This window comes from Aquarana catesbeiana, linkage group LG08, assembly GCF_042186555.1.
Source record: "Aquarana catesbeiana isolate 2022-GZ linkage group LG08, ASM4218655v1, whole genome shotgun sequence".
Classification (NCBI taxonomy): domain Eukaryota; kingdom Metazoa; phylum Chordata; class Amphibia; order Anura; family Ranidae; genus Aquarana; species Aquarana catesbeiana.
The window spans coordinates 108419186-108438139 of record NC_133331.1 but is presented as its reverse complement, the minus strand read 5'-3'; the positions used below and the strand labels follow the sequence as shown (position 1 = coordinate 108438139).

The 18954-nt window shown below is 43.1% G+C and overlaps 1 protein-coding gene across 1 annotated transcript in view; it reads right to left on the bottom strand.

Annotated features, from left to right (window-relative positions):
- The window catches only part of RHOBTB1 (Rho related BTB domain containing 1), a 125214-nt gene extending 106808 nt beyond the window's left edge, over positions 1-18406 (bottom strand). The window contains exon 1 of the mRNA XM_073596266.1: positions 18275-18406. The gene's annotated coding sequence lies outside the window, so the exon portion shown is untranslated. The remainder of the gene's footprint in view (positions 1-18274) is intronic.
- Between the last annotated feature and the right edge of the window lie 548 nt (positions 18407-18954).

Sequence of the window (18954 nt, the reverse complement as noted above, 5' to 3'; positions counted from 1 at the left end):
CCACCAAATGATTTGGTTCAGTGCACAAAGCAAAGTCCATAAAGACATGGATAAGCGAGTTTGGGGTGGAGGAACTTGACTGGCCTGCACAGAGTCCTGACTTCAACCCGATAGAACATCTTTGAGATGAATTAGAGCGGAGACTGCAAGCCAGGCCATCTCGTCCACATCAGTGCCTGACCTTACAAATACACTTCTGGAAAAATGGTCAAACATTCCCATAAACACACTGCTAAACCTTGTGGACAGCCTTCCCAGAAGAGTTGAAGCTGTTATAGCTGCAAAGGGTGGGCCAACTCAATATTGAACCCTATGGACTAAGACTGGGGTGCCATTAAAGTTCATGTATGTGTAAAGGCAGGAGTCTCAATACTTTTGACAATATAGTGTATATATACTGAGCAAAATTATAAATGCAACATTTTTGTGTTTGCCCCTAATTATCATGAGCTGAACTCCAAGATCTATGACTTTTTCTATGTACACAAAAAGCCTATTTCTCTCAAATATTGTTCACAAATCTGTCTAAATCTGTGTTAGTGAGCACTTCTCCTTTGCCGAGATAATCCATCCACCTCACAGGTGTGGCATATCAAAATGCTGATTAGACAGCATGATTATTGCACAGGTGTGCCTTAGGCTGGCCACAATAAAAGCCCACTCTAAAATGTGCAGTTTTCATGTATTGGGGGGGTTGGAGGTATCCGAAAAATAGTCAGTATCTGGTGTGACCACCATTTGCCTCACGCAGTGCAGCACATCTCCTTTGCATAGAGTTGATCAGGTTGTTGATTGTTGCCTGTGGAATGTTGGTCCATTCTTCAATGGCTGTGCGAAGTTGCTGGATATTGGCAGGAACTGGAACACACTGACGTATACGCCGATCCAGAGCACCCCAAACATGCTCAATGGGTGCCATGTCCGGTGAGTATGCTGGCCATGCAAGAACTGGGATGTTTTCAACTTCCAGGAATTGTGTACAGATCCTTGCAATATGGGGCCGTGCATTATCATGCTGCAACATGAGGTGATGGTCGTGGATGAATGGCACAACAATGGGCCTTAGGATCTTGTTACAGCATCTCTGTGCAGTCAAAATGCCATCAATAAAATGCACCTGTGTTCGTTGTCCATAGCATACGTGTGCCCATACCATAACCCCACCGCCACCATGGGCCACTCGATCCACAACGTTGACATCAGCAAACAGCTCACCCACACAACGCCAAACATGCTGCCTGCCATCTGCCCTGTACAGTGAAAACCACAATTCAATCCATGAAGAGAACACCTCTCCAAAGTGCCAGACACCATTGAATGTGAGCATTTGCCCACTCACGTCGGTTACCACGATGAACTGCAGTCAGGTCGAGACCCCAATGAGGACGACGAGCATGCAAATGAGCTTTCTTGAGACTGTTTCTGACAGTTTGTGCAGAAATTCTTTGGTTATGCAAACCAATGGTTGCAGCAGTTGTCCGGGTAGCTGATCTCAGACAATCTTGGAGGTGAAGATGCTGGTTGTGGAGGTCCTGGGCTGGTGTGGTTACACATAGTCTGCAGTTTGTGAGTCTGGTTGGATGTAGTGGTAAATTCTCTGAACCACCTTTGGAGACGGCTGGTGGTAGAGAAATGAACATTTAATTCAAGGGCAACAGCTCTGGTGGACATTCCTGCAGTCAGCATGCCAATTGCACGCTCCCTCAAAACTTGCGATATCTGTGGCATTGTGCTGTGTGATAAAACTGCACATTTTACTGTAGAGTGGCCTTTTATTGTGGCCAGCCTAAGGCACACCTGTGCAATAATCATGCTGTCTAATCAGCATCTTGATATGCCACACCTGTGAGGTGGATGGATTATCTCGGCAAAGGAGAAGTGCTCACTAACACAGATTTAGGCAGATTTGTAAACAATATTTTAGAGAAATAGGCCTTTTATGTACATAGAAAAAGTCGTAGATGTTGAGTTCAGCTCATGATAAATAGGGGTAAACACAAAAGTGTTGCGTTTATAATTTTGCTTAGTGTAGATTATATCAATTATTTAAATATCTTGCATACATCATGTGATATAACGAAAGCTATGCCATGGGCTGAGCAATATATTTGGAAATCTACAATATCTGTCTATTATTTAGGACCTATAGACTCGTCTATCTTTGGCATCAATAGTTTCTAAAACAAAAGCAAGAAAGAAACCGCGCTATAATAATAAAAAAAATGATTAAATAACCCTAATAGTGAAGCAGCAAACCTCCTGTGGAACATATACAGGCATACCCCACTTTTAAGTACACAATGGGGTTTATTTACTAAAGCTGGAAAGTGCAAAATCAGACACAGTAAATAACATACAAAAATCAACAGGTTGCGCTGATAGCATATAAATTGACAAAATTTGTGGATTAATGTTCGCTAGGAGCGACGCACTGATGTCACCGAACACTTACGTGCCCTAGAGGACAAGATCTTAAAGGCGTTTTATTCAGCGAACAGCTGTACAGTTTGGTTAACTGATGCCTACACTTACGGCTAAATTTAGTCTGGCTTTCCATCACCTTTAATAAAAAATATGAATTCCTCTAATAGGAGTTTTGACTTTGTGTTTGGGGCCTGATGAATGGAACTTGGTGCTGCCTGTTACCTTTGTGATCCCTAGCAGGATGAATGCATTTAAAATAACAATTTACAGATGAGTAAATCGATTTGCAGTCATTTGACAGACAGTGAGAAGAGAGAGGTAAAAATATGGCTCAAGCACATATTTTTCCACCCCAAACCTCAAATGTAAATCTAGCCTATTTATCATTATACAATGCAAAAGAAATGATGGCGGCATTGTATATTTATGCAGTTATATATAGTGTATTATATATATTTATTGTATTTTGGCATAATAGCAGTATGAACCAAGTTAATTATTTTACTACTGATATACCCATTTATTCAGTTTAAAATATTTGAACTGGAGAAGAAAACACACAGAAGCTAAAAGGTACACAGGCGGATGATACCCCCCCCCCCCCCCCCAGGGAACTCTCTTGTTTTTACAGAAAGTTGCTGACACAAAGAAATGTTGGCTTTATTTTTACAATAATCAGCAAACCAGAAGTGCAGGTACTGTAAAAACTCAATTGCATTCACTGCAGCTGTCAGCAGCTACACAAGATATTCAATATTTCCTAGATTTTTATACTTACAGCTAATATTGTCCTGAAGAGAGAGAGATCCCACTAATATAAAGTTACCTATGACTTCCGAGATGAAGGGGTTGATTTACTAAAGGCAAATAGACTCTGCACTTCGCAAAGTGCAGCTGCACTCTGCAAGTGAAGTTGCACCAGAGCTTAGTAAATGAGGTAAACATTCACTTTGCAAAGACTACCCAATCACAAGCAAGGAAAATATGAGTTTCTGCTCATTCTGCTTACTAAACTTTGCAAAAAGTGCCCAGTCTATTTGCCTTTGCCCAGGAAATCCACTCCGAAGACACTAGCATTGTCTGTGATCTCCCTGCAGCTGATCGTTCCCAGACTCCTGACTTCCCATGCCTTGTTTTGCACTTTGTCCCTGTGTGGAGGTGGCTATCATGGTAAAGGCAAAAGCTTTGGTTTAGGATGTCACTGCCTCCAATGCGAGCACAGTAGTGACACCACCCAATATCCTAATAACACTAGCAGTTAGAAACAGCAGTGCCTTAATCTCACATTGCAGATTTACAGCTATGGAGGTAAAGAAGTTCTTCCATAGCTGTAAAGACACATACCAAGAAGCGACCTGCTAACTTTCAATGGGAATTCCAAATAAAAAAATAAAAATTTTAGAGTTTGTCAACACAGGGCTCTGGGCTGTGATTGGACATGGCCAATCAGCAGGTTTCAGCCATGAATCATTGGCTGAAACCTGCTGACAAAATTGGAGTCGGCTAGAAAGAATGGAGGGGGGGAAGTGCGCACACCCTAAAATCGGAAGACACTGTCAATGTACAGGTACGTGATTGTTCTGGTACAGGCTGCCCCTCACAGTAAAATGCGGGTGAGCAGTCTGCTTGGTGGTTAAAGCAGTACCCTGTTTACCCGAAAATAAGACCTAGCGTGATTGTCGGTGATGGCTGCAATATAAGCCCTACCCCCCAAATAAGCCCTAGTTAAAGTCCTTGTAGGTCTTATTTTCAGGGTAGGGCTTATTTTCGGGAAAACAGGGTAGGGCTTATTTGGGGGGTAGGGCTTATATTGCAGCCATCACCGACAATCACGCTAGGTCTTATTTTTGGGGAAACAGGGTAACTCCATTTTTGTTGAGGAAATAAACAATCTCCTCTGGGAGGTCAATGTGCATGGCAAGGATTTTAACAAACTTTGTTGCAGATTACTACCTGTTTCTGCTCTGAAGAAAAAGCTGTTTGTTTGCTTATGTTGATGTGGAGAGTAAATCTGAATGAGAGTGACTTTTTCGTGATCAATCAGCTAATGCACTTTCAGTGTTCTTATTAAGAAAGTTTCAGGATCTTCATTCTTTTAGGAGTGATTAACTCTCTGGGAGTATCTCTCTATACCAGAGGATGCCTAAAATCTGACGTGGATATAGGGCACACTTAAAGGAAAACCAGTGAGCTAATCACACAAACAGGAAATTATATAGGTTGCTATAGTGCATTGAAGTTTACAGAAAATTACAGAGGTGCAGATTGAAAACGAATGGTATTTTTTAATAAAATTCAACTACAAAATGTTTTGCGTAGCAATTATATATGCTATATTATTATTTATATTTTTTCCCAAAAAAGTGGAGCTACCCATTAAAGCAAGGACATCTCCTCCTTGGGCACTCAGACTTTTGTAGAAAGTTGTATTAATTATGCACTGTGTAATATGGGGGTTAAATGTTATTATATTTTCCAGAATTATAGATCTATCCCCTTCTGTGAAGATATTTAAAGTACAACTAAAGGCAATACTTTGTTTTTAGTTTTGGATAGAGTGGAGAGGGATTTGAGCACCTATCAGGTTTTTACGGCTGTCTGTGCCCCTCATTAACCACTTCAATACAGGGCATTTTCACCCCCTTCCTGCCCAGACCAATTTTCAGCTTTCAGCGCTGTTACACTTTGAATGACAATTGCGCGGTCATACAACACTGTACCCAAATGAAATTTTGATATTTTTTCCCACACAAATAGAGCTTTCTTTTGGTGGTATTTGATCACCTCTGCGCTTTTTTTTTTTGCACTATAAACAAAAAAAGAGCAACAATTTTGAAAAAAAACACAATATTTTTTACTTTTTGCTATAATGCATATATCACATTAAAAAAAAAAAACAAAACAATTTTTTTCTTCAGTTTAGGCCGATATGTATTCTTCTACATATTTTTGGTATAAAAAAAAGCAATAAGCATATATTAATTGGTTTGCGCAAAAGTTATAGCATCTACAAAATAGGGGATAAATTTAGGGCATTTTAATAGATTTTTTTTTTTTTTTACTAGTAATAGCGGCAATCTACGATTTTTATCGTGACTGCGATATTGCGGTGGACACTTCGGACACTTTTGACACTATTTTGGGACCATTCACATTTATACAGCGACCAGTGCTATAAAAAATGCACTGATTACTGTGTAAATGTGACTGGCAGGGAAGGGGTTAACACTAGCAGGCGAGGAAGGGCTTAACTGTGTGTCCTAGGGAGTGATTCTAACTGTAGGGGGAGGGGACTCACAAGGGGAGGAGACCGATTGGTGTTCGTCTGTACTGGGAACACACATCGGTCTCCTCTCCTCTGACAGGACTGTGGATCTGTGTGTTTACACACACAGATCCACAGTCCTGCTGTGTTCAATGGCAATCGCGGGTGCGCGGCGGACATAGCGGCTGCCGGGCAAGCGCATTGGGTGCCTAGTGACGCGGCGGGGGGCGCGTTGCCCCTAGAGGCTCAGAAAGTAAAAGACGTCATATGACTATGCGCGGTAGGGAAGTGGTTAAGGAGACTCACCCTCTCTGTTTTTCCTGTTTACCATTATCATTGAAAGTAATAGAGGAGAAATCTCCCAATGGGGACACTAGTTCTGGTGACCTGGGAGTCCCCAAGGGATTCCCTTAATTGCAGGGATTTGTGCTGTGCTGTTAAAAATGTTTATGATAATAAGTTTAAATATGACTCAGACTAAATCACTCTTGTCTGGATCATGAAATCTACAATCACCATAAAGTGTATGTAAACCTTACCATTGAACTTCTCTTCTCCCCTTCTTTTCTTCTGCTAAATACACCATTGAAATAATTTTGTTATCAGTTCAATAAGTTAAGACTACCTGTTGATTTTAGAAACATTTTTTGAGCTGATACCTTTCTGTGCTCTCTGTCTGTGCACAGGGAGGGGTTATGGAGATGAGGAGTGGGAGGAGATGGGGCGAGGTATGTGTTCATTGTAATCCATCAGAAGCCAAAGCGGAGGGAATACGATCTTATTGTTCAAATTGGAGCAGAAGAGTGGGAGAAATCATTTATTCTCACACATTGCTTGTCATCAACAACTAAAGCCCAAGAAACAAGCTATAAGCTTGTTTCTCGTTGGTATCGATGTCCAGCATCCCTGCAGCGTATATACCCAGATGCATCTGATATATGTTGGCGGTGTCATTCTGCCAAGGGTTTGTTGATACACATTTGGTGGGAATGCCCCCAAATCCATAATTTTTGGGACAGGATCATGCAGTTCCACACTACAGTTACAGAAGAGCTAGTCCCCAATACACCACAAATTACTTTACTATCCATTCTCCCAGGCTACTATAAAAATATTAAAAAGGGTCTACTTAGACACTGGTTAACAGCGGCAAGATTGGTTATCCCGCAACATTGGCGATCAATACAATCGCCATCAGTGAAGGAATGGATAATGGAAATGGGTGGCACAGTGGTGTAGTGGTAGCACTCTCACCTAGCAGTAAGAAGGGTCGCTGGTTCGAATCCCAACCAAGACACTACCTGCCTGGAGTTTGCATGTTCTCACTGTGCCTGCGTGGGTTTCCTCCGGGTACTCTGGTTTCCTCCGACACTCCAAAGACATGCTGGTAGGTTAATTGGATCCTGTCTAAATTGTCCCTATTATGTACGAATGTGAGTTAGGGACCTTAGATTGTAAGCTCCTTAAGGGTAGGGACTGACGTAAATGTACAATGTATATGTAAAGCGCTGCGTAAATTGACGGCGCTATATAAGTACCATAAATAAATAAATAAATAAATGGATTATATTGAGAGGATGGAGACCCTCCTGGCACATGAATGGGATACATATGAAAAATGCCATCAGGTATGGACCCCCTGGAGGACTTATAAGGAGTCATCAGGAAATTAGAATGATTTATGGGAATTTGAGCAGAATCTAAATAAGACATAATAATCTTTCAAAACATGATCTTTATGTGTTGCCATAATTTTCCCCCATTTCTTTTTTTCTTTATGTTTTGTGTTTTGTTTTGTTGTTGCTTTTTTTGTTATGTAAGCTTGTATAATGTATTTGTAAATTGACTGATGGTATGATTTTCTAATAAAATTAAGATTGAGAAAGAAGCTAAAGCAGACCTTCACCCTCTATATCAGGCATCACTAAATGGCGGACCGCGGGCCGAATCCGAACCCAGTAGCAGCCTTATGCGGCTCGCAGCCTCGCCAAATAGTTGCCTGAGTGTTCTCTCTCATCTGATGGCTTGCCTTCCTGCCGCTGCCACTAAAATTATTGATTACATGGGAGGCGCGGCAGGTCTCTCCTTTACATCATCGCATCACTCCCCTTTCCTCCCCCTCCCCACACTGCCCTACCTTATTCACACAAGCCTGGAAGCGCTACAGGTCCGGACAAAGGGCGGGAATTTTAAAGTTACAAAGCAGGTGATTGGTTACTAAACAATGGAGTGGTCCCAGCAACCAATCACCCGCCTTTAACTTGAAAAGTACTGCCCTTTGTCTGGACCTACCATGCGTGCTTCCCGGCTTGTGTGACTAAGGTAGGGCAGTGTGGGGAGGGGGAGGAAGGGGGAATGCTGCATTAATGAAAGGGACAATCGAGGAAGGACTGTGATGGAGGGAGTCTGTAATGGGGGGGTCTGTGATGAAGTGGGGTCTGTGATGGGGGGGTCTGTAATGGAATAAGGACTGTAATGGAGTGGGGTCTGTGATGGGGGGGTCTGTAATGGAGTGGGGTCTGTAATGGAGTGGGGTCTGTAATGGAGTGGGGTCTATAATGGAGTGGGGTCTGTAATGGGGGGGGGTCTGTGATGGAGTGGGGTCTGTGATGGGGGGACCGTAATGGAGTGGGGTCTGTAATGGGGGGTCTGTAATGGAGTGGGTTCTGTGATGGGGGGTCTGTGATGGGGGGTCTGTAATGGAGTGGGGTCTGTAATGGAGTGGGGTCTGTAATGGGGGGTCTGTGTTGGAGTGGGGTCTGTGATGGGGGGGGTCTGTAATGGAGTAAGGTCTGTAATGGAGTGGGGTCTGTGATGGGGGGGTCTGTAATAGAGTGGGGTCTGTAATGGAGTGGGGTCTGTAATGGAGTGGGGTCTATAATGGAGTGGGGTCTGTAATGGAGTGGGGTCTGTAATGGGGTGGGGTCTGTGATGGGGGGACCGTAATGGAGTAGGGTCTGTAATGGGGGGGGTCTGTAATGGAGTGGGTTCTGTGATGGGGGGTCTGTGATGGGGGGTCTGTAATGGAGTGGGTTCTGTAATGGAGTGGGGTCTGTAATGGAGGGTCTGTGTTGGAGTGGGGTCTGTGTTCAAGTGGGGTCTGTGTTCAAGTGTGGTCTGTGTTCGAGTGTGGTCTGTGTTGGAGTGGGGTCTGTAATGGAGTGGGGTCTGTAATGGAGTGGGGTCTGTAATGGAGTGGGGTCTGTAATGGAGTGGGGTCTGTGATGGGGGGGTCTGTAATGGAGTGGGGTCTGTGATGGGGGGGTCTGTAATAGAGTGGACTCTGTAATGGAGTGGGGTCTGTAATGGAGTGGGGTCTGTAATGGAGTTGGGTCTGTAATGGGGGGTCTGTGTTGGAGTGGGGTCTGTAATGGAGTGGGGTCTGTAATGGAGTGGGGTCTGTGTTGGAGTGGGGTCTGTAATGGGGGGTCTGTGTTGAAGTGGGGTCTGTAATGGGGTGGGGTCTGTAATGGGGGGTCTGTGTTGGAGTGGGGTCTGTGTTGGGGTGGGGTCTGTAATGGAGTGGGGTCTGTAATGGGAGGGGATCTGTGATGGAGTGGGATCTGTGATGGAGTGAGATCTGTGATGGAGAGGATCTGTGATGGAGAGGATCTGTGATTGGGGGATCTGTGATGGAGGGGGATCTGTGTTTGTGGGGGGGGGGTCTGTGATGGGGGTGGAGGGGTCTGTAATTGGGGTGGGAGGGATCTGTGATGGAGGGGTCTGTGATGAAGGGGGGTCTTTAAAGGGACACGCTGAACGGTCTGTAATGGGTTGGCAGGTCTCTGATGGGTCGGTCTCTGATGGGGGACTGTGATGTAAAAGGGAGAGATGTGCTGTGAAGGGGAGACTGAGGGCATTGATGTAAGGGTTTGTTCACACTTGTGCAGAGATCTATGTTTTTCTGCCCTAGAAAAACACAGGTATCTACAAGGGCAATAGAAAACAATCGTGTTGTGCACAAGAGGCTGTGATGTGAAGGATCTGAGCCAATATGACACTCGGACCTCCGCTGGAAGAAAATTTTACTGACCGGACCCCCGTGAATTTTAATTCAGTACCCCTGCTCTATATCAAGTTCCCCCCTCTCCATTCCTCCTCTACGTGAATCTGGCAGTATTTTTTTTTTCATTTACCTTTCTTTTTTGACAAACAGTGTGGCTTCATTCCTCAATACACGTCTTTCGTTTGGATGAATGATGTGCATAGTGCTCACTTGGCCTCCTAGGATATGCACATCACATATCTCAGGAGGCCTTTAGTCATTCACACAGTAAGTAAGGAGAGGTGGGCCTAGCGGCGTGTCATCGCGAGGTGCCTCTGGCTGAAGCCGGACGAGCCGGTGGGCTTCTCGATGACGTCACAAGTAAGATGGCGGTGCAGGACCCTGGACAGAAAGATGTCCCTAGGAAAACAGTGGCTGGGTGAGTATCCGAACTGTACAAACAAATGACCACTTCCCATACCTATAACTGGCTTTAGCAGCAAGGAGCACATGGAAGGGCAATGCATGCAAAACAAAATCAAAGAAACTTCCAAGCTCAACTTACTGACCAGTCTGCATCCAACCGAATTATCCTGTCTAACACTATGTGTTAAAAAAAGGGGTTTAGTTTGCACACATTTGCAAATACATGCATAAGCTACAGAGCCCTGTCAAGGTACCCCAATATTATCTGCAGTCCTAACTCTAAATTTTGAGAGCCTCCACAATGGAAGCACATGCATCATAATAGATAGGCATACATTTTTTTGGTTTTGTTTTGGATGAGTATCCGAACTGTGCCTACAACAAAATCTGAAGGTCCTCTCTAAGTAGGCAAGACTGACACCACATGTTTAACACCAATAGCTATTTTTCTGCACTTGCAGCATGTTTAAAGGGCTAAAATGTGGGAATGTGCATGCATTCTAGAGATTCAATAATTTCTTTTTGCACTTTAACCCCTTCCTGACCAGCCGCCGCAGTTGTACTGTGGCAGGTTGGCTTCCCTGGGCGAACTGACCTAACTGTATGTCAGTTCGCCTTTTGACCACTAGGGGGTGCGTGCGCACCACCGGAGGCGCGCTTGTGCTGCTTATTCAACTCCCCACCCCTGTCCCTAACACTTCTGAAATTTTATTTTTATGGGAAACAGTTACCTTTTTTGACTGGTTCCTGATGCCATTTCCGCGATTCTTGCCTAAGTAAGAATGATGTGCACTTAGGCACGACCCCTGCCCATGCCCCCTGTCACACGTCCCAGGGGGCTGCACGACCAGTCCTGCAGTGCCATGCTATCTCGCGCATACACAGTGGGGATCTGGTGGTGACTCCTTTGGAAGTCAAAGTACCGGTACCTTATTTTTAAAAGTCAGCAACTACAGTATTTGTAGCTGCTGTTACCAGAAGTTTTATAGGACAGATGTAATGGGTAAACATGCTTTTTTACATCCAAAATTCACCTTTTATATATTAAAAGGTAAATCCAATTTGAAAGAAAAAAATATAGCAAATAAAAACAATAACTTCTATACAATTGCGACACAAACAATATTGTAATTTAATATTATTAAAAATGATCTTTCCTTTTAATTCTGCAGCTGCTGTAATTTCCTGTATAAATCAATACAATATGGCAACCTAGAGGTGTTCTGTACCTACAAATGTCATTTCTTGCTTGTGTGATTGGCTCACAAATGTTCTCATGTTTGCAGTAAAATACAAGTCAAATTACTTATAAAGGGATGCAGATACTGTAACTTTCATTATTAAAGATCTGAAAATGCCCCAGGTGGCTATAATAAACCAGTCACCCACATTCAGAATCATTCTGGTGAAACAAACAGATATAGCTTCACAGCAACAAAAGATAGGAATCTGCTGCTACAGTTTGTTCAAATCCCCACACATCCATGTACTTTACCCAGAGAAGATTGTGGAGTTACTAAAAAATGGAAATGTACATGCAATTGTTTACATTAACCTTAATTCATTTCCATGGTTCTCGCTCAGATCTCTTCAAGTGGGCAGTATGACAAGTGACAACTTTAGAGTAATATCTCTGCCATGCACTTGGGCAAACCCACATTCACATTTTGCTTGGCTCACTTATTAAATTTAGTGATATGGAAATTCCAAGCAAGGAGAGTTGAGCCCCTTCAACATATTTTACATTACTAAACCTTTTCTAAACTTGTAAAGACAGAACAGTATTCCCTTTCATAAGATGAGTTATGATAATGTCACAGTGTGGAATTCCATCCAAGGAAATACTAACATCCTCTATGAGAAATAGAAATAGTACATTGTGTACTACATCAACAAAGCAGAAAAAACATACTTTTGTAGCGCTACTCCCATGGGAGCTGCAGGATTACTGTCCAGGTCTTCCCCTCAGGCTGGTGGGATACTCCAAAAACAAGAACTATATACAAAATTAAAGTGGTTCTAAAGCCTTAAAGTGGTTGTATAGTCTTTTTTTTAACTTTTACCTACAGGTAAGCCTATAACAAGGCTTACCTGTAGGTAAAAAAAATATCTCCTAAACCTGTACGGTTTAGGAGATATTCCCCTTGCTATGAGCCGCTGACTGCAGTGGCGCATGCGCACAGGGGATTCTCGGCTGAAGGCCCGGCAACTGCCGGACCTTGCCGGGTAAGAAATCTCCCGCGCGCATGCACGGGAGTGATGACATCGCAGCTCCAGCCACTCACAGCGCTGGAACCGCGATACCTGGAAGACACGCTGAGGCAACATGACAGCTCCCTCGACGTGGACCAGGTAAGATACCGATGCCTAGTTCTAAGGTAAGTATTTCATAATGAGCTAGTATGCGGTGCATACTAGCTCATTATGCCTTTTGCTTTACAGGGGTAAAAAGAAAAAAAAAAAATTTCAGCGGGTATACAACCGCTTTAAGGTTTGCCACTTTCGGGCTGCAGCTGCCCCCCAGATCCCCCCCACTAGCAGCTACATTTGCTGTCTCTCTCCTCATTGGACAGATTGATAGCAGTGGGAGCGATTGGCTACCTCTGCTGTCAATAAAATCGCCTTTCCCTGGGGGGCACCTGATGTAGAGGAGGGGCCTGGAGTGCCGGTGAGGAACCCCAGAAGAGGAGGATCGGGGCTGCTCTGTGCAAAAGCATTGCACAGAGCAGGTAAGTATAGGCATGTTAAGGCATGTTAAGGACTTTGGTATTCTTTCTGAGCAAGCTATAGTGAAGTCCGGGCTTGAAACAAATAGTAGACTTCAGCTTCAGAGTAGTAGAGCCACAAGAGTCCCTTAAAGAAGAAGAAGATATGGACAAAGCTCTTCCGTACACCAGTCGACATCCCCTTTAAATAGACCTACAGCTGACTTTCCCTAGCACCAGAGGGTTGGCAAAAGCACAAAGGTCCCCCAGATTCTTCAAAGAGTCTGTACTTACACAAGGCCCAAGGAACATCTGGTTGCCTTCTTCCACGTGACACCTTACTCTGGTGATACCAGACTAGATCTTCTGCAGACAGCCTAGCCTTAGTCAGCTTTCTTTAGGACCAATCCACTCTGGGAAAAGACCCTGAGCTCAGTGTGCTCACATAATATATATAGTCTCTCAGCATGCCATCAGAGCCTGCCTATCTGAGATAGGCAAGGTCTGTATCAATATTCATGCTACCATCTGCATAGCTCCACACCTATCATCCAGAAACTTCTCAAGTTCTCTAGATGCAGAGGGAGCTATTAGACCAGACTGGAAACAGCTGAGTATACACCTAACTAAATAATCACAGCTTCACTGAGTACAATGAGCAACTATGCTTTAACCAAACAAACATTACAGCCACACTGACTACACACACTAATAATAACCATTTAATTCCTAGCACCTATCTAGAAGGGTGCTACACTTTTATGGGCAAAAACTGTGACAACTGATAAAGGATGTGTCACCTTCTATAGTATTGATCAGATTCATCACCAACCTCCAATCACCTTTACGTCAGAAAACCTTCTGTCACTAATGCAGTGTGTGTTTGTTTATGAGTGTATTTGGAGTGGGGTACATGGCCCAGGAACAAGCAAGCATTAGTTGTATCCTGGGATTAACCAGGCTATAAAGATGATGATGATGAAGTAGAATTTTCTTGTAAAGAGAAGAACTATTTGAATTAGTTCATCATCAGATAGCCAAGCTTGCAGACTGACATGTGGCATATCATTGATGTTAAAGGGAAAAGGTTTTTGTAAAATGTGGTGTGTAGTAGTTACCTCCAATGACCCCTGTTCAAGGCATTCTGTGAATGGACAAAGGGAGAAGAAAGGGAGGGTAAATAACAGGATTGCATCCCTGTATAAGTAATTGTGATCTAGTGCCTGCAGCGCTGGCAGTACAGCAATAGCTGTACTTTCTGGCATTAATGAAGCTATGCTTTTTTCTTTACACAGTGGAGATACGGACCTGGGATAAGCATCATTAGAGGTAACTTGCTTGTAAGCGCCACAAGTAGAAAAAAAAAAACGTTTTTCCTGGGATTCTACTTTAAACAAATGAACGACTACTGAGAAGACATTATTTTAGGCCTTTGTTGTAAAAGCAAAATTGTCATTTTTAGCAAGGCTTCAGAAAAGGAAGCTAAAACATTTCTAAGTTACACTCTGCAATTAGTTTGTGACTGTTTGCATCATGCAGGTGGATTTAGGCCTCACAAATTAGGATGAAGCCACATTCTGTTTTCTACTTCATATTCACTTCACCGCCTTTGGTGCATCTGCCTTTGCCAAAACAGCAAAAAGCCGCAAAGCCAGCAGCAACAGCAACAGCAACAACAGATACCGCAGCTTGCTAAAAAAAATGTAAACCTTTTCCAGGTACCCATTAAGGCACATTCACTCAGTGTTGCCAACCTACCAGTTTGAAATTTACTGACACCGCACCCAAAATTTACTGGCACAGCCACGTTTTTACTGACATTTCCAAAAGTTACAAAATTACAGTTTTAAGTGCAAATTTGAGTATGTAGGCTACAAACATACAATATGCAATTAGCAATATGATTTAAGGTAGATAATAAGGCAAAAAACATATTTCTTATTTTATTTTCGATATAGTAGGTAAGTAGCTCAGGGACAGGAGGGCAATAATTTAGAATGGGCGGCACACATAAAATTGACTCTCACAGTGACACTGACAGCCATGTGCAGCAGCACAAATGATGGTGACATCTCACTGACACAACATGTCCCCTCCTGAGTCACAGTGACAGTCTCTCTCCAAGCCAAGTGGTCCCTCCAGTCCACTCCAGTCTAAACAGCACCGATGGTCCCAGTCCAAGCCTGCCTCGCTCCAATACCGCAGACATGAGGCTCTGGCCACACCGCTTGGCTCCACTGCACCATGACATCACACGACATGCTCAGGCACCGCCTCTGCCAGAGCCGCCCAATCACACTGTAGCAGGCACTCGGATGGTCTCAGCCGGCTCCGAACCAAGCTGAGCGTCACAACCATATTTTTTACTGGCAACCTTTTACTTTTACTGGCATTTACTGCCAGGAGAAAATTGCCTGTTTTTTACTGGCTGCCAGTAAAAATACTGACAGTTGGCAACACTGCATTCACTCAACAAACGCCATGGTATCTGAAAAGATGACTAGAGTATAACTGAACTACACACTTGGATACAGTATACCTAAACTGCCTCCTTGGATAGAGTATAACCAAAGTGACTACTTGGATAGTATACGCCCAAACTGCCTCTTGGGATATAGTATACTTGAATTGCCCTTGGATAGACCCTGAGTTGCCTCCTTGGACACAGTGGGGGTTATTTACGAAAGGCAAATCCACTTAGCACTACAAGTGCACTGCAAGTGCACTTGAAAGTGCCCTTTGGAAGTGCAGTTGCTGTAAATCTGAGGGGTAGATCTAAAATGAGGGGAAGCTCTGCTGATTTTATCATCCAGTTATGTGCAAGCTAAAATGCTGGTTTTTATTTTCCTTGCATGTCCCCCTCGGATCTACAGCGACTGCACTTGAAGTGCAAAGTGGATTTGCCTTTCGTAAATAACCCCCAGTATACCTAAATTGCCTATATATATATATATATATATATATATATATATATATATATATATAATATTTACTTGTACTTAGATCAAAAGAGGATAATGTGCTTGGGAACACAGTGTTTTGCGCTGTGTCAGGATGAGAAGCATCAACCCTTTATATATCATTGGTGTAAGGAGTATTCATAAAGGGGTTGTAAACCCTCACAGTTTTTCACCTTAATGCATTCTATGCATTCTATGCATTAAGGTGAAAACCCTTTTGTGCTGTATCACCCCATTGGCTCCTGCTGGTGTCAATCAAATCCAGTGACATGGGAGCCGGGGGGGCAGGGCTGAGTCCTGCTGTCTGTGTCTCCATGGGGGCACTCGAGAAGAGGAGGAGCCAGGAGTGCCGCCGGGGGACCCCAGAAAAAGAGGATTGGGGCTGCTCTGTGCAAAACCCTTGCACAGAGGAGGTAAGTATGACATGTTTGTTATTTTAAAAAAAACTAAGCTTTAACATTAATTTTAAATTGACCACAGATTACAGCTGGCTGATCGAAAAATTCCTCCATCCACACAAGTGAGGAATCCTCCCCACTGAGACACTATGGGTTGATTTATTAGAACTGGAGAGTGCAAAATCTGGTGCAGATGTACATGTTAGCCAATTCGCTTCTAACTTCAGCTTGTTCAATTAAGCTTTGAGAAAAAAAACAAAAACCCTGGAAGCTGATTGGTTTCTATTTAAAGTTGCACCTTATTTTGCACTCTCCAGTTTTAGTAAATCAACCCCACTGCATTCTGACTGAAGGGACTCTCAGCTGTCTGAATACACTCATCAGTGGCTGCAGCCCACTGGGCATCGTTCGATCGACTACTGTTGAGCAGGAGCCCCCACACATGGATCAAAATTTGCCCAGCTTTACTGTAAACAGCATCATGAAGGATAACTGGGCAAATGATCTACAGTCTAGATTTTAAGAGTAATAAAAGCATATCTTGCCAGCACACCATGGCTCTTCAAGCACATCAAATGATAGAATGAAGCCGGGTACTCAATGTCATCCGCAAAAGTGCATCTTTATTGGCTGCATAATGGAGTACAGCAAATTGCTGTACTCCATTATGTAGCCATTAAAGATTTACTTTTATGGATGACATAGAGCAGCCGACTCCATTCATATCATTGGATCGTTTTAGAAGTGAGGGTGGAGGCACCCCGAGCTAGTGCACCAGTTCCCGACCCCTAAAGGGTGGTATATGATTGAGCACTTGTGCTGCTTTTTTATCTTTAGGAAGATGTCCAACTGTTTAGCAATCACATCGCAGCAGTAAAAGTGCAACGCAGGACCCTTTCATCAGGCATGTGATCATTTTATAGGGTTCATTTTACAGTAGTGGAATTATTTCATTCTAAAATGAGTATAGTTTTATACAAATTTCACATTAGAATGCCGCGTACACACGATCGAAATGTTCGATGGGAGCTTGTTGTCGGAAATTCCGACCGTGTGCAGGCTCCATCGGACATTTTTTGTCGGAATTTCCGACAACAAAAATTTGAGAGCTGGTTCTCAAATTTTCCAACGACAAAATCCGTTGTCGGAAATTCCGATCGTGTGTACACAATTCCGACGCACAAAAGTCCACGCATGCTCGGAATCAAGCAGAAGAGCCGCACTGGCTATTGAACTTCATTTTTCCTCGGCTCGTCGCTCGTGTTGTACGTCACCGCGGTTCTTGACGTTCGGAATTTTCAACAACATTTGTGCGACCGTGTGTATGCAAGACAAGTTTGAGCCAACATCCTTCGGAAATAAATCTCAGGATTTAGTTGTTGGAATGTCCGATCGTGTGTACAGGGCACGAGAATTACAATATTGCTTAACTGTAATGCCCCGTACACACGGTCGGATTTTCCGACAGAAAATGTGTGATAGGACCTTGTTGTCGGAAATTCCGACCGTGTGTAGGCTCCATCACACATTTTCCATCGGATTTTACGACACACAAAATTTGAGAGCAGGCTATAAAATTTTCCGACAACAAAATCCGTTGTCGGAATTTCCGATCGTGTGTACACAAATCCGATGGACAAAGTGCCACGCATGCTCAGAATAAATAAAGAGATGAAAGCTATTGGCTACTGTGTTCAGAATGATCAGATTTTCCGACAACTTTGTGTGACCGTGTGTATGCAAGACAAGTTTGAGCCAACATCCGTAGGAAAAAATCCTAGGATTTTGTTGTCGGAATGTCCGATCAATGTCCGACCGTGTGTATGGGGCATAACACAATCAACTATTACAATCCGTTTCACTTTTACTGCATTTTGCTTTTTGGCTCTAATGTAACAGCCGTAATATTAACAGTTAACTGCTGAAAAAATAAAGCTCACAATTTTACTGTACCAGTACAGATACTGCGGAACTAAACGTCCAACTTGTGCTTGGCAGAACATACTGTCATTATTAGTTTTACATAAACTTTCCTAGGTCAGGTGGAATGAAAAGGAGATCTCATGAACACAGACAACATTTGCACATAAAATCTCAGGAATAAGCCATACCTGAGGTAAGATTTCACAGCAGTCGCTTGTAGATTGTTGCTAGTATACCTGGCTTACCAAGCTTCTCACCTGTGCAGCTTTTTACTCTGCACAGGACACGCCTTCTCTGCCTTAATCCCAACCCCAAAAACACGCCTTATGCAACCCAGTTTGTAAACACAAGAGCCTCTGTGCACCTTATCTGAAGCGCTGACACAGTAGACTTTATTCCCTGATGTGTAATTAGGTCGTTGCCTTAAAGCAGTCAAAACAAGCAGCTTGTCACCTGATATGTTCTGCTAGCTCTGGCATTTTTACGAGGGGTGTTCAAGTCAAACTGGGATTTTTAAGTTCATATAATAAAAGAACACATTTCAAGTGGAAACTGCTACATTTATATGCTTATCCCAGTGTCTAACCACTTGATCTCTGGAAGATTTACCCCCCCTTCATGACTTATTGCGTCACTTTACTGACTTATTGCGCGGTCGTGTGACGCTGTGCTCAAATAAAATTGGTGTCCCTTTTCCCACATATAGAACTTTCTTTTGGTGTTATTTGATCACCCCTGTGATTTTAACTTTTTGTGCTATAAAAAAAAGACTGACAATTTTGAAAAAAAAAAAAAAAAAAGATATTTTTAACTTTCTGCTATAAAACATATCCAATTAAAAAAAAAAATGGAAAAAAATCTAATTTCT